Below are 16124 nucleotides of genomic sequence, written 5' to 3' on the forward strand. Positions count from 1 at the left end.
ACATTGTGATCTGTAGCAATAGTAGGGACCAGGTTGAGGAGACCCTGGAGAGGTGGAGATATGCTCTAGAGAGGAGAGGAATGAAGGACAGAAGACGTTTGTAAATGAGAGGGAGATCAGTGGAATGGTGAGGATGGTGGGAGTAGAGTTGGCAAAGGTGGATGAGTTTAAATACTTGGGATCAACAGTATAGAGTAATGGGGATTGTGGAAGAGAGGTGAAAAAGAGTGTAGGCAGGGTGGAATGGGTGGAAAAGAGTTTGTGACAGACGGGTATCAGCAAGAGTGAAAGGGAAGGTCTACAGGACGGTAGTGAGACCAGCTATGTTATATGGGTTGGAGACAGTGGCACTGACCAGAAAGCAGGAGACAGAGCTGGAAGTGTCAGAGTTAAAGATGCTAAGATTTGCATTGGGTGTGACGAGGATGGACAGGATTAGAAATGAGTACATTAGAGGGTCAGCTCAAGTAGGACGGTTATTTGACAAAGTCAGAGAGGCGAGATTGCGTTGGTTTGGACATGTGCAGAAGAGAGATGCTGGGTATATTGGGAGAAAGATGCTAAGGACAGAGATGCCAGGAAAAAGGAAAAGAGGACATGCAGGTGATGGGTGTAACAGAGCAAGATGCAGAGGACAGAAAGATATGGAAGAAGATGATCCACTGTGGCAACCCCTAATGGAAGAGAGGAATTGTTTGAGACCTTTTATAGCAAACTTTATGGGAAAAGGAAACAAATACAAGAACGAGGGAAGAAGTTTTGGAAAGATATGGAGAGGAAAGTGAAGATGGTATGTAAGGAAGAAACAAAAGAGGAAATAAGTCTTAAAGAAGTAGAGGAAGCATTAAAAGAAAGCCCCAAAAATAGAACACTGAGGATAGGTGGTCTTCCTGTAGAATTTTACATAACTTTTTGCAAACAAATTACATCTGTTAGAGGTCATTAAGGAAGTGAGTAAGGAAGGAAAAGGCACAGAGACATGGAAGAAAGGCTTGATAACGCTACTCCTCAAAAAAGGGACACTTAAGAGAAGCCAAAAACTGGAGGCCAATTACCCTCCTGTGCGTCGATTTTAAGCTGTGGAGTAGAATACTGGCAAAAAGATTAACAAATCTGCTGGGAGACAGGAAATGTAACGGATGCAACGGAATAGAGGAAGACCAAGTCTGTGCATTGACAGGGAGACAGATAACGGATAATCTCCTGAGAGAGGTGATGGAATATGCGGAGAATAGAGGTATCCCTAAGGTGGTTTTAAATCTGGACTTGGAGAAGGCGTATGACATTCTGGAGCATCGATATATCTGGGAGGTCATGGAAAAGATGAAGGTACCAGAGAAGTTAAGAAGGTGAATACAGAATTGTTATAAAAAGTGACAAGCCAGATAATAATAAATGGGAACTTCTCCAAGAAAATTGAAATCAAAAGAGGAGTCAGACAGGGTTTTCTGATGTCTGCTAGCCTTTTTGTCCTGTGCATAGAACCACTTTTGGAAAAAATTAGACTGGAAACTGGAATAGAAGTCTTTAAAGATACATGGAAGCCAGGGAAAAGGAGCAAAAGTCATTGGATACATGGATGAAGTCACAATTATGTGGAGAAACACCACCTCAGTTCTAAAAACTATAGAGTGTGTAAATAATTTTTGTGAGGCTTCAGGATTGAAAATGAATTTTAATAAAATGGAATGCTTGATCAAGGGCAACTGAAGAGACACTGAGGAAATAAAATAAGTAGGAGTAAGTATTAAAAGGACAGAAATAAAAGTATTGGGAATGTTTTTTGGAAGTAAAAAAGGGGAAAGGGAAAATTGGCAAGAAGTAATAAAGAAAATGAAACAACTCATTGGATTATGGAGGTTGAGAAAATTAACTTATGAAGGAAAGATTTTATTAATCAAAGCAATTATAATACCAAAACTGTTGTATCTGGCGATTATCCATCCACCAGAGAAAAAAATGCTAATACAAATTGAAAGATGGATCTTTTATTTCTTTTGAGGTTCATTGAATGAAAATCTGATGAGAGAAAAGGTAAAGAAAGCAAAAAGAAAACGGGACAAAGGACTACCAAATATAAAGGCACTAATAGCTTTAAAATCTACGTCAAGGATAGCAGCGCTAGTAAAAAAAGGGCCAACCAAACACATGATGAGATATAAGTTTGGGCAAGAGTGCTGGAAATTTGGAATGTATGAGCCACCCAAGAATAAGCCTACTGCGTTCAAGACACCCAGGCATTTAAGAGCCGTGGTTTCCTGCTTTATGGAATGGAATTTTTCAAAAGATGAAAATTAAATATACTAGAAACCTTTGAAAAAAAAAACACTGAAGAAAAACAAAAGTGCTTCAGGATAAAAGGAATATCAAAAACAGAATCAGAGAAAGCATTGGGCATGATGGCAAAAAAAGAACTGCCAAACTACGTAGTAGATTTAGCCTGGGAGTCAGCTCACGATATAATGAACACCAATAAAAATCTGATGATAAGGAAGGTAAGGCAAAGTGTAAAGTGTCCAAGAGAAAGGTGCCAGATGACAGAAACGGCAGAGCATGCCATGCAGAGGATGCAGCTTTGCAGGAAAGGTGTGGCAAAAAAACTAAAAAAGGATTCTTTCCAGGAAAAAAATAGACAAATATGTCATATTATATGGTAAGTTCCAAGAAAAAGTAAGAATCCGGGTAAGAATTAACATGGTAAAGAATGCAATATGGAATGCAAGAAATTTACTAGTAACAAAGAGAAAACGTAAGTTTTAAGTGTCATTCAGGTGACCCAGAAGAACAGAAAGGAAAATGAAGAAGAAAGGTACGAAAAGAGCATGACAACCCTTACAACCTCCTGTTATCAGTTTTTAATGTGTACGTTTTTAAGTAATTTTATTTTCTGATGTGCAATCGGTTAAACCTTTTTCTCTGGGCTACAAATACACTTGTGAAAAAGAGAAAATACAAAGAGATGAAAGTGAACAACTTTTAAGAACTATATTTTAGTTTGGGTAAATATTAAATAAAAAGTAGTTAAAACACAAAAAAAAACTATTCTTATTAGTTTAATACCTGATACATTCCCTATCTGGGGATCATATATTAAATTGATTTTTGAAACAGGGAGGTGGAATAGGAGTTTGCTCTGTCCGCTGCACACATCGACCTGGTATTACAGTCCCTCCAGGAATGGTGCACTTTCTCCTTTACTGATGTAAAAACAGACAAGCAACGTTGGCTGGGGCCTGGCTATAGCAGCAGGGAAAGAAACTTCAGTGAGGGCAGTGTTTAAATAAATAAATCAATAAATCTTCAAACCCAGCTGTGTCGGCTCAGAATTAGAAGGCTGTTGTTGTGGGGTGAGTGCAGTACTGTCGGACAACCTAGCATATACCGGTAGCAAAAAGCCTTATTAAGCTCCCAGAAACCACAAAGCAGTCCTGCAGGCTGTCTGTTGGCATTGTTCTCCCAGCCAGGCCAGGATGTGCCTTCTACTTTTCATCTTCCATCTCGAAGAGGTATGAACGTGCGTGGTGTCTTGATTTATATCCTCCTTACCTTGCCTGCCCCCACCCTCTCGTTGGGCCTCGCTGTCTGCTCCTTTCCCCTACGCTTACTCTCTTCTGTATTCACAGCCTTGTTTCTGCAAAAGTGCAGAAGTTTTCATTTTTGTGCCAACCCTGGGGCTTTTGTGCTAGACCTGCCAAGGCTCATGCCCAGCTTGGCTCCAGATAGACCATTTTCGTCACAAGCACATAGAAGGTCACATGGGGGTCTTGGGGGCTGATAGGGGCTAACTTTTTTATGAAGAGTGGAAAATGTGGAGAGGTTGGCCATGTTGCCCAGTTATGTGATGTAAATTGTAAACAGGTGGGTCACTTAGCACAGGACCGTGCTGAAGAATGGAAGTGCAATCTGTGTGGAGAAGGGGGGTCACATGTTTCACTCCTGCCCGACTCGTTTTGCTGATTGGGATTGGGTGGCAGGGAAAAGTGCCAAGATGGCAGACACTAGGGAGAAGAAGAACTGTGTGAGCAAAGGAGAGAAGTGCAGTAACGGGATTTAACCCCTGTGAGTTTGGTGGTGCCAGAGTCACTCCTGGATGGTCAGGAGAAGGTTGAGGCCATCCCAAGGTGATGGAGTATTGATGGGATGTTACCAATTTTTCAAGGATAACTCAGTAGGCAGGAATCACAGGAAGCTGTATTGGATGGTGAGGGCAGAGGTGGAGAAGGATGCAGGCTGGCCAGGTGTGTATGGGAAGGAAGTCTGGAGAAGGATGCAACTGAGGCACCTGGAAAATAGATTGAAGAACCTCAACTGATTGATGGCCTGGGGGCGTTTGTCAGTGCAATGAATGACTAGCGTAGTACCCCGCTAATCTAAAAAATGCTTGGACCTGCCGCTTGGTTCACGGACGGGGCCATTTCAAAATGGCATCTACTTTGGAGCACTGTGGCCTTACGGTACCCCAGCCCACCAGGTAGCCCAGATATTTGGCTTCGCTCAATCCAAAGAAGCATTTCTTGGGATTAATCCGGAGCCCAGCCTTCCCCAGCGTCCACAATACCGCTTGGACATGCTGTAGGTGTTCCCTCCACCTGCTGGAATAGATGACCACGTCATCCAAGTAGGCAGCACTGTATGAGTTATGAGGCTGGAGCACTTTGTCCACCAGACGCTGGAAGGTTGCTGGAGCCCCATGTAACCCAAATGGAAAGACACGATACTGCCAGTGTCCACATGGGGTTTTAAACGCGGTTTTAACCTTCGCGGAGTCCGTTAAAGGAAAATGCCAGTACTCCTTTGTCCAGTGTGGTCAAATATTGAGCCTGCCCAAGCCTCTTGAGGAGGTCGTCCACTCGTGGCATTGGGTAGGCATCGAATTGGGAGACTTCATTAAGCCGATGGAAGTCATTGCAAAACCTTCAACTCCCATCAGGCTTACCGACCAACACAATGGGACTGGACTAGGGACAATGACTTTCCTCGATCACACCTAGTTCCAGCATGTGCTTGATCTCAAGCTCCACTTCAGCCCTTTTTGCCTCGGGAAGACAATACGGACATTCTCGGTCAATAACCCCGGGCTCTGTCACAATGTTGTGCTCAACCAGAGAGGTCCTTCCGGGGTTTTCACTCACTACCTCCTGGACAGACAGGATAACTGCTTCCAGCTCCCGTCGTTGTCTGGGACTTAAATCCGCACTGAAGTTAAGGCTAGCCGTGTGAGCATAGAGTGAGCGGGGCTGGCCGGAGGAGGGATTGGATACCTGTCCTTCCACGGTTTCAGCAGGTTCACATGATAAACCCGCTCCCTCGGCTGACGATTGGGTTGACTCACCAGATAGTCGACGAGTCCTTTCCTCTCCTCAACTTCGTAGGGGCCTTGCCAATGGGCAAGCAACTTAGAATGGGAGGTAGGCACTAGGACCATGGCACGATCTCCCGGGCAGAACTCCCGGAGAGACGTGCCGCAGTTGTAATATCGGACCTGTGCTGCTTGGGCCTCTTCCATGTGACTTTTAAGGAGGGGCCGAATTTTTCCAAATCTATCGCATAATTGCGTGATATACTTCAGTATGTTTGTACAGGGAAGAGCCTCTTCTTCCCATCCTTCTTTTAGGATATCTAATATACCCCGGGGCTGTCGCCCATACAATAATTCAAAAGGGGAGAACCCCGTGGAGGCTTGTGGGACTTCCCGATAGGCAAAAAGGAGAAGGGGGAGGAGCTGATCCCAGTTCCTTCCATCCTCACTGACCACCTTACACAGCATTTGTTTGAGAGTTTGGTTGAATCTGTCTACCAAACCGTTGGTTTGAGGATGATACACCGCGGTCTTTAACTGCTTTATTTTCAGTAACTTCGCAGTTTCCTTGAATGTCTCCGAGGTGAAAGGTGTCCCCTGGTCCATCAAGACTTCCATGGGGATACCCACGTGCGCAAAGACCCCTAGTAATTCCTGTGCGATGGCTTTAGAAGTGGCTGAGTGCAACGGAACAGCTTCGGGGTATTTGGTAGCATAAACCACAAGGACTAGGATGTACTTGTTTCCTCGGGCTTAGGGCTCTAGAGGTCCAACTAAATAGACCCCAATTCTATGGAAGGGAATGTCAATCAGGGGAATAGGAACAAGAGGAGCACGGTCCTTTCTAGTAATTTGTCGCAATTGACACTCCAGGCAGGAAGTGCAAAAGCGACAAACCTCCTCATTGATTCCCGGCAAGTAGAAACTGAGCTTGATCCGCTCCAGGGTTTTCTCGGTGCCCAAATGGCCACCTAAGAGGTGGGCGTGTGCTAACTCACAGACCTGCTGCCGGAAGGTCCGCGGAATTAGCAGTAGCCTTTTCTCCTGCCCGTCATGCTCAGCTACGCGATACAGAAGGTCATTTTCTAACACAAAGTGAGGACCCTGTGGCATCGACTGGTTAGTGCGCTGGCCGTTGACTAGGACCACTGCATTTTTGGCAAACTCCAGGGAATCGTCAATCCACTGCTCTCTTTTAAATGAAGCCAGTGTCTCTCTAAATTGAAAACGCAAAAGGGAGAGAGAGTCGGTGCCGTCCTCAAGGGGTGTGGTTGCCTCCCGTTCTGCCGTGACGCTGGTGGATGACGTCTCGGCACGCGACAGTCTGGGAGTCACCACGTCACTCAGGGTGGCCGCTTCGTCTCTCTCTGCTGGCTGATTACACGGCGTGGAGGCAGTTTGAGACGGCTCATTCCTGTCCATAACTAGGCCCAAGTTAACCCCAGGAGTGGTATGTGTCTCACCGCTTTTAATATTAGACCAGTCCAGCCCTAGTATCACTGGGTGCGGGGGATTTGGAATGACGGCCACGGTTTGTTTTTGTACCGATCCCCCGTAACTGATGACACAAGCAGTGGAGTTGTACCAACGGATTTCTCCGTGGACACAAGTTATACTGGTCTTAATCTTCATCCACTCTCGCAGCAGCACAAACTGGCGGGCAACAATGGTGATGATCACCACGCCAGTATGTGGGACCGCCACATACTGCCAACGGATTAGCCAGAGCACACCAACCCTTCCTCGCCCTCCTCCCGCATTTCTCCATATGTCCAAGCGGCTTGCGCGCCCGCGGCTCCGGGGACGCCGAAACAAGCTCCGGTTTGTACGGCTGGGTTGCTAGGCCTTGGGACGTACTCCGGCTGAGTCAGAAAAAGGGACAGTTCTGCACCCTCAGATTGTGAGGCCGTCCTTTGTGTCTCCAGAAGCTCTATGAGCTCTGCCAAGTTCTTAAACTGCTTACCCCAGAACAGCTGGGTGAAGCCACGGGGAAGTTTTTTTAGAAGCAGATAGCAGACTACCTGCTCTGTTACCTGGGAGGGCTTATTTTCATTTGGCCGTAGCCAAGGCCCTACCCTTGCCCATGAGGACCAGGCTTGTTTGAGGATCGGCCGCTGTGGGTCCAACCTCCAGGTTTTTACTTACTCACCTGCCAGTCTAGGGCACCCCTAGGTGGAAATCGGGGTTCTGGTCTCACAGGGGGGCGGACACTCTCCTCCGAGAGAACATAATAAGCCCCTTTTGCCTTCCCCCGCCGGGGTAACCCAATTCTGTGAGCCCTTTCCACAAACTCCCTGGCCTCTCCAGGTTGCCTAGTTAAGTGTTCCAGGAGCGGAGCTCGCACCGGGTCTCGCCGAACCACGGGACACCCTCCCCGCCTGAACACTTGGCCCCGGTACGTTCCCACCTGGGTGCATTGCAGGTCCTGTCCCCTTCTCTTCTGGGACTTTTCCATCCTGCCGACTACGCCAATGTCACAAACACGAGACAGAGTCATATAAAGGTTTGGGGCAGCCACCCGTATAATTTGGTATCCTGGCTGCAAAGTTGCTTTTCAATAATAACACAGCACTGATGTGCACAAAACCGAGTCCAAACAGAACTGAGGGAATAGGGAAAAGGTGCAGGCTTTTAGAGGGGAAGACAGGAAGTGAAGTCATAGGGATTGGGCTCATGTTCTTCAGTCATTGGTTCGAGCCCGGACGTGACATCACAGGGGCCAGAGCCGGCAAGGTTTCCTTCCATAGGCTTGGTCCCGGAAGTGACGTCAAGAGACCCAGGTGGAATCTCCCGTGAATGGTCTACAGGAAAGAGAGAAAAAGAGTCAGTGCACTCTGCCACATCCCGGCATGCCTCGGAACTGCCCTTACTCAAGCCCTTTAGCTGCCTCCCATGCGCACGTGTGTGACAATGTTTTTATAACATCAGTGTTTATTATTGCAAGTGCATGTCTGTGAACATCTGATAACCCTGTTTTATATTAAATCCAGACAAAAATGGCATAAAGTCTCAACATCCTAAGAAATACTATAGAAGAAAATGGCACAATGCTTCTGATAGCAGGATGCTTTAACCATGTTAAAGAAGTTGATGAAAGAGAGAAACTTGTTCAGGATTATCTGGAATGGTACTTTTTTTACAAGAAACAGTCTATGTATTGGAAGGGAATCTAAATTTGTGCAACTGAGAATAGTTGGTCCTTTGCTGTGCCTTTTAAACATTATGTAAAGTGCTCATTTGTGTCCTGAGCTTTTTTCTTTTTCTTCATCACAGATTCAAAGATGGATTATGCACTCTCAATCTACTTGAAAAAATGAAGCAGTATCCAGGTGTATTTGTAAACTGCATGTGCTTTTCTCAAAGCAAGATCAATGCAGAAGCCACTGAAGATATTTTTAAGATAAATTTCAGTGAGGCAGGCAGCAGCTGGAGACATGAGGAAGGAAGAACGGCTGCCTATTGGGCAGACTACCTCTTGGATATTGAAGGTTAGAAAAAGTAAAATAATATTTTTAACCAATATTATCAGTGCATATGCCGTGTTGATATTTAGCAAGAAGTCTGCAGAAGATGGTAAAATATTTGTTTCTCCTGCTTAAAGAAGTATGAAATATTAGTGTATTATATTCACAGTTGCCATAACATGTTTGTAAATGTTGAGATGCTTTATCTAAATAAGGGAGTATTTAAAACATTTTGGGAAAAGTACTATTTTGTAAATGTTTTAAAGTACATTTAAAAAGGCGCAGAGGCCCAAAAACGAGAATGCTTTTTTAAAAATATTTACTGTAATTGGAAAAAAATAATAACATTTTTTTTCTCCGTACAACCTCAGATAAAACTTCATCTTGTGACCCTTCATTAGAAGACATTTTAATGTTTGCAACTGGCCTTCGTGCTATACCACCATTAAGACTGCAGCCAAGACCAACAATTTGCTTTCACCATGATGGGTCACTACTGCCAGTGGCCAACATTTGTGGCAACATCTTAACTCTGCCAATCCATAAAACCTATCAAAGTTTTTAGATTTTATGTTAGTTTTGGAATTTTAAATTCACCAGGTTTTGGCCAGTATTAACCTGAGTCACCTACAATATATATAACAAGTATATACACATTTCACAGTAATCTACTGTAATATGCAGTCAGAGACAGAGCCTGAAAAGCTTTAACAAAGAGTTAGGAGTTACCATCATCAGAGTGGGTATGTATGCTACATACTTTTTGCCCAAAAAGAATTAGAGGTAAGAAATCACCCACAAAAAAGAGAGCAAAGAACCGCCTGAGATGAAACAAGTAATCCTGTCATGGAGAACTAGAAAAAAAGGGCAAGACAACAAGTGCCAAGGATTGTTCACTATACAGTACCTCTGAATTAAAAATAGAATACCAGTCACTACAAGCTCCCCTTCTGTTACAGGATTTCATGTCTCTGCCATTGTACTATACCAGCCTTAATTCTCTACAACCCCCTCCACTCATGATCCAGTCCGTTCAATCTGTGAAATGTAAAGACAGGCTGACAAGCTTTAATTAATTTTGGATAGTTTTAAAATGTTCAGAGTTCTGAAAAACTTGAAGTTCCTAATAATATTAGAATAAATATTTTGGATACAGTGAATTAGTTATGGATATAGGTAACCTCAGTTTAAGCAAGGCCAACAGTTTCACATTCTATGTTATTTAAAATCACAAAACAATGTCTGAGACATTAGACATTGTTATAGAAAATCTGCATGTGTTATGCTTCAGAAGTCAAAAGATTTATGTAAAATAGAGATCCTTTATTGATTAAACTAATGTATAATTCTGTGACTTTGGAGACTACAGTTAAGAAATTATTTGTTAAATTATTTATAAAATGTTTATATGATTGTTGTATGTCCCTAGTTTTTCACAATCCTCTTTTATCAAACTGCATTACATTTAATTTGTTTGAGCCAGAGTAATGTACTATATACACCATTTGGTACTTGACAGTTAATAAAAAAAAATAAATAACGAAAGTTATCTTTACAAATCAGCTATCTCTTTCAACTTCAAGTATAGGTCCAAGGCTGATTCCCATGTGTGTGGTGTCTGAAGATTATTTTGCTGTTTTATTAATGTTAAGTATTCCTGGATGGCCATGTCTCCACACATGGAAGTTTCTTCACAGTAAGGTGATAGATCCTGAAGAAAATTCAGATTCAGTACATATCCACAATGTCTTGCTTGAAACCTAAGAGCAAAAAAAAAAAAAAAAGCTTACAGCTAAACGGCTGGTTTAGCTAAGGACATTATAAAACAGTCAATATATACTTGTATTACAAACTAACATAGCCATAACTTGTTACATCTAACACTGTATTATCGGTGTGGTAAACTGAATAACTCATTTGGAATTTCTGATGGGCAGGATGACATTCTTGAAAGTCTCATTCTGTGTTGGTTCCAGAGAATCTTAGCCTCATTCAAATCTTTCTGAAGAACAACAAGAAATGCAAAGCGCAGCAAACATTTATGCTCATGACTACCATTAAAATGGCCATATTCCTTAAGGTCTTCAAAAAGCTCCAACCAAAATTGTGATCTGTAAAATTAATGGAAAGTATCAATTATATGAAATGGGAATTCATTTATTTTTCTGACTTAAACTGTATACCTTGTCACACACATGCGCATGGGAGGCAGCTAAAGGGCTTGAGTAAGGGCAGTTCTGAGGCATACCGGGATGTGGCAGAGTGCACTGACTCTTTTTCTCCCTTTCCTGTAGACCATTCACGGGAGATTCCACTTGGGTCTCTTGACATCACTTCCGGGACCGAGCCTATGGAAGGAGATCTTGCCGGCTCTGGCCCCTGTGATGTCACGTCTGGGCTCGAACCAATGGCTGAAGACTTTCATGAGCCCGACCCCTATGATCTCACTTCCTGTCTTCCCCTTTAAAAGCCTGCACCTTTTCCCTATTCCCTCAGTTCTGTTTTGGACTCTGGTTTTGTGCACATCAGTGCTGTATATAATATTATGACTTTACAGCCGGGATACCAATTATACGGGTGGCTGCCCCAAAACTTTCAATGTCTTGGAGTCAAGTTTGTGACAACCTGTATACCTATTTTTGTCCTCTTTTAGAATATAGTTTCTCTTTTAAACCGTTAGTCAATTTTGTTATTCCAAAACAATAGTTTGAAATCTGGTTTATACAGACAGAAGCATGTCTTGACAGCAGTGAACACAAATTCAGAATGTAAATATGATTAGCTATTTTCTTAAATGTGACAGCACATGGGTTGACACAATTCCCTCATTGATTCCAGCATTCAAGGTCTGAATAACAGCTGGATTCCTACCAGTGTGCATGTTCTGACTTTCTGTGTAGTTCCTTGAAAACAGTATATAGTTGCAGTAAATTAGGCACTGCAACCCCCACCCCAATTAGGTGGGTTTAAGAGTGTTGTGAAAATTTATATAAAGGGATGAGAATGAAACAGATGTGTTTAACCATACTGTGACAATGTAATAAACATGTAAAAAAAAAAATCACAATTCTAATAAGGAATTGCAAAAATGTGACCATATTTAAAATTGTTAATCTATACAATACTTTTGTTTTCTAAAATGTACCCACCAAGATTCGATCCTCTGGTTTACAACAGATGTTCCATAATTGTGACTTCTAGCACCAGAAAAAAGATCAGTATGTTGAGCTCTTAAAGTACACTGCATAGTGGCCATTATACCATTCTCTGTGCCACTATCCGTTCTTAAATGCATCGGTACAATACCCAAGTCAGACACGCATTTTACATAAAGAGAAGCGATGACAGCAGGATTATTGTTCGTTGGCCCACAAGTTATCCACAAAATCTTCCTGGAAAAGCCATCCATACATCCACTTATTGCAAAGCCGTACAGTTTCAATTTATCATAACCATCGACATGCCAGACATAATTTGGTCCTAAAGAATGGTAACTCCTCCTGCAAAATCTTCTTGTTCTTCTGGAAAGTGATCCAGCCAGATTCATCTCCGATATCAGCTTCATTACACTCCGCCTTCTGACACGCAATAAATATTTTTGCTTTAACAGATTAAACATAGTCCTGTATCCAAATAAACGACCAGGTCCTCTGAGCTCCCTCTGAATCGCAGCTCGCAAAACATGTATGCAGGAATAGTTATGTTTTGATAAGTGAAGATGCTTCAGACGTTTTTTTAAAGTACGGAGGCACATGGTTATTCCATGTGTTTCCAGAAAGTCCAAAATCACCTCACATGTGTTTCCAGAAAGTCCAAAATCACCTCATATGGGTAACCTTTGTTGAAATATCCCTCTATAATGTGGTTTTCACTTGGTCCACTGATAATTCCTGTTATACACATATATAAGAAATATAAAACGTTCAAAAAATATGCTCATATAAACAAATTTTTATGACGTAAATGAATGAATGACCTGAAAAGATTTCTTCCTTATCTGTTGTTTCGCCATCCTCTATGTGAGATAAACATTCCAAAGATCTGCCACACTCTGGGCAAAACGATGGCTTTCTTTCCATGGCTGTCCCGCAAAACGGACAAAACATATCTGAGATTTAATATCACGCTAAGTATCCATCTTCTCCTCGTAACATAAACTGGCCAATTTAAATAAAGACGGAGATTTACTATACTTACCACTAGCACTTCCAATTTCGAAATCCGTTCGAATGTACAGATTTTTTTTTCTCAATCATGCCGTGAGCCCACAAGACACTCTACTGCACAACGTAAACACTATGTATATATGTGAAAGGAAAGATTAACTGTACACCTTCTGAAATGTGTTCTAAAGTGTTACTTTAATCAACCTTAATCTGTTTATACCAATAACAGAAGCTTTACAGGTTGCGCTAAACTTCAGGATCATGGAATATTGTTACTAACACTTCTTGCTTGGCTTTTCCGCCCATTTCACACACCCCACCGCCCCTCCCCTGCGAGCTCATTTCCGTTTTAACTTTCTTTTAGTTTGTGTTTTCAATTTTTTATTTGCATGTTCAATATTTAATATATTTGTTTTATATATATTTAATATTCACCCATAATTACAACAGCGCAAGTGAGCAGAGAGCTGAGGAGACTTCGTGCCAGCAAAGCAGCGGGTCCAGATGGAGTATCGCCACGACTGCTGTCTGTGCATCAGAGCTGGGGGGTCCTCTACAGTGCATCTTCAACCTGAGCCTGGAACAGGGGAGAGTCCCGAGGCTTTGGAAAACATCTTGTATCACCCCAGTCCCAAAGGTATCACATCCTAGTGAGCTGAATGACTTTTGGCCTGTTGCTCTGACATCACATGTGATGAAGACCATGGAGAGGCTGCTGCTTCACCACCTTAGGCCACAGGTTCAACACACCCTTGACCCTCTGCAGTTTGCATATCAGGAGAAGGTGGGAGCAGAGGATGCCATCATCTATATGCTACACCGATCCCTCTCTCACTTGGACAGAGGCAGTGGTGCTGTAAAAATTATGTTTCTAGACTTCTCTAGCACCTTCAACACAATCCAACCTCTGCTCCTTAGGGACAAGCTGACAGAGATGGGATTAGATTCATACATAGTGGCATGGATCGTGGACTATCTTAAAGACAGACCTCAGTATGTGCATCTTGGGAACTGCACGTCTGACATTGTGGTCAGCAATACAGGAGCGCCACAGGGGACTGTACTTTCTCCGGTCCTGTTCAGCCTATATACATCGGACTTCCAATACAACTCGGAGTCCTGCCATGTGCAAAAGTTCACTGACGACACTGCTATCGTGGGCTGCATCAGGAATGGGCTGGAGGAGTAGTATAGGGACCTAATCAATGACTTTGTTAAATGGTGCGACTCAAACCACCTACACCTGAACACCAGCAAAACCAAAGAGCTGGTGTTGGATTTTAGGAGGCCCAGACCCCTCATAGACCCAGTGATCATCAAAGGTGACTGTGTGCAGATGGTGCAGACCTACGTATAAATATCTGGGAGTGCAGCTGGATGATAAATTAGACTAGACTGCCAACACTGATGCGCTGTGCAAGAAAGGACAGAGCCGGTTATACTACCTTAGAAGGCTGGCGTCCTTCAACATCTGCAATAAGATGCTGCAGATGTTCTATCAGACAGTTGTGGCGAATGCCCTCTTCTATGCAGTGGTGTGCTGGGGAGGCAGCATTAAGAGGAAAGACGCCTCACGTCTGGACAAACTGGTGAGGAAGGCAAGCTCTATTGTTGGCATGGAGCTGGACAGTTTAACATCTGTGGCAGAGCGAAGGGCGCTCAGCAGGCTCCTATCAATTATGGAGAATCCACTGCATCCACTAAACAGTGTCATCTCCAGACAGAAGAGCAGCTTCAGTGACAGACTGCTGTCAATGTCCTGCTCCACTGACAGATTGAGGAGATCGTTCCTCCCCCAAACTATGCGACTCTTTAATTCCATCCGGGGGGGGGGTAAACGTTAACATTTAACATTATACATAGTTATTGTCTGTTTTTCACCTGCATTATTATCATTCTTTAATTTAATATTATTTATTGTATCAGTATGCTGCTGCTGAAGAATGTGAATTTCCCATTGGGATTAATAAAGTATCTATCTATCTATCTATCTATCTATCTATCTATCTATCTATCTATCTATCTATCTATTTTGTTTGCACTTTCACTTTTCACTTGCGTTTTCTCTTTTTTTTGCGCTTTCACTTTAATTTGCATTTTTACTTTTTTGCTTGTGCTTTCAGTTTTTTGATTGTGCTTTCAAATTGTTTGCATTTTATTTACTTTTTTCTTTGCATTCTAATCTTTTTAATTTGTGTTTTCAATTTTTTATTTGCTTTTTTCAATTATTTTAATTTGCATTTTCGATTGTTTGTGTGTGTTTTTAATTTTTTTTTTTTGTACTTTACTTTTGTTGGTGCTTTTATTTTTGTTTGTGTTTTGCCCTTCAAGGCCATCGTAGACTTCAGACGAAAAACAAAAATCTTTAGTATTATGTAACTATCTTTTGAAAGATGGGTTTCAGAGTTTCACACATTCAGCTAGAGGATACACCAGAATAACTCGAGGGGTGTACAGAGTCATCTGGACCTATTTGTGTCACGTACAGTCCCTGTAGTGAGCAGTGAAGTGGTGACCACAAGGTTTTCTGGCCACTCTTTTCCTAAAGAGTGTTCTCGGTGTACAGTGGGAAAAAGGATTTTAGAAACTGAATGTTTCTCTGCTGCAAGATGAGGCCTACACAGCCACCTTAGAACAACTAATAAATAGTACAGCAGGTCAGGAATTGGATGTGGATCAATCCTTACTCGGAGTGGTGTGAGGGTCTTCAAGATCGCATTTGGCAATTCTCCATTTATTATGGGAGAAGGAAAACTCACAGAGAGCAAAGAGTTGTTATTTGGCTACAGCAGCGGTTAGCATGTTAATATAAATTATTTAGTGATGGACAGGATTATGACGTGCAGGTCATAAATTACTCAAATACAACATTTCCAAGATCATGACAGAGAGAGCAAAGCAATACTTTGTGAAAAATAAGATGGCAGTTAAAGAGAACGACAAGGTAATGTCTTCAGCTTTCTTTCAGTCTGAAAAAAAAAAGTGGAATCTGATTCAAAAGCTTAGAACTTCACAAGGGTTTAAATCCACTGACATGGAAGACATGATGCACATTGTCCACAGGTTTTATGAGAAGTTATTTGCAGGTCAGGTGGTGGATGAGGCTGCAGCAAAATACTTCCTAGCAGGACTAGATAGAAAGATAACTGCAGTATTACCTAACATACTTCAATGCAACCCTAACACTGCAGGAGC

The 16124-nt window shown here is 42.5% G+C and overlaps 1 pseudogene; it reads left to right on the top strand.

The window, feature by feature from the left end:
- The first annotated feature begins 2983 nt into the window (after window positions 1–2983).
- Window positions 2984–3191, top strand: LOC114645057 (uncharacterized; annotated as a pseudogene).
- The last annotated feature ends 12933 nt before the right edge of the window (window positions 3192–16124 follow it).

The sequence above is a fragment of the Erpetoichthys calabaricus genome, chromosome 1 (assembly GCF_900747795.2).
Source record: "Erpetoichthys calabaricus chromosome 1, fErpCal1.3, whole genome shotgun sequence".
In the NCBI taxonomy this organism is placed as follows: domain Eukaryota; kingdom Metazoa; phylum Chordata; class Cladistia; order Polypteriformes; family Polypteridae; genus Erpetoichthys; species Erpetoichthys calabaricus.